This window comes from Ochotona princeps, chromosome 4 (assembly GCF_030435755.1).
Source record: "Ochotona princeps isolate mOchPri1 chromosome 4, mOchPri1.hap1, whole genome shotgun sequence".
Lineage (NCBI taxonomy): Eukaryota > Metazoa > Chordata > Mammalia > Lagomorpha > Ochotonidae > Ochotona > Ochotona princeps.
Genome location: NC_080835.1, coordinates 110,686,643 through 110,687,508, shown reverse-complemented (window position 1 = coordinate 110,687,508; position 866 = coordinate 110,686,643).

Here is an 866-nt window from a genome sequence, read left to right as displayed (position 1 = left end):
GCAGCTGTGCAGGAAATAAAGAGAAAGCTGGCAGGCTGCACAGCTCCGCCATAGAGATTTATAGACTTAATAATGTTAAAAGTGAGTATCCAAGTGAAATAATGACTTAGCTGGAGAAGAAATTGGAAGGACACAGTACATGGTGGGGACAGGGTCGGGAAGAGAGCAGTTTCCATCTCAGGGTGGAAAGCTAATAGCTGGTTTCACATCTAGGACTCTTCTTACAGGCACGTCATTCAGAGACGTGCAGCAGAAGCAAGGGCGGCAGGAGTGGAATCTCCAAAGGAAATGAAAATGGTAGCTTGGGAGATTAGGAGGCGGAGGAGAAGAAGCCCAGCGGTTTTCATTTAACATTACTAAGAACGCTGTGGTGTGTCAGAAATGTGCGTACCTTGCTTCGGTAAAACAAAAACAAGAAAGATCAGATGAATGACTGACTACATGCATGCATCAGAGAACCTCAAAGAGCTCACATAAAATAGAATCAACACACAGCATTTGGGTGCAGAAAATCCTTCACAGCCATGCGTACATCATAACATGTGTCCCCCAAACATTTTGAAAAATCTCTGTAATTCACCACGTGTGAAATCTCTTGCAGCCACTAGATGGTGCCATTGTCCCCTTGTGAAAACCAAGCTCCATCAGGGCTCACCCTGGCTGGTTGGCTGGTGAAGTCTTTCACAAAACAATTTCAGCAGTAAAAGGAGGGAATGAAAATGGCCTATTATTTAATAATTTAAAAAAAAAAGATTCACCGCTGTGGGTGCCAGAACTGAAAATGCTTTTGGGGCTGTGAAGTCTGGGCCCTCCTGTGCAGCCAATTGTAGCAGGTGTCCAGGCACTGAGGCCAGGACATGCAAATG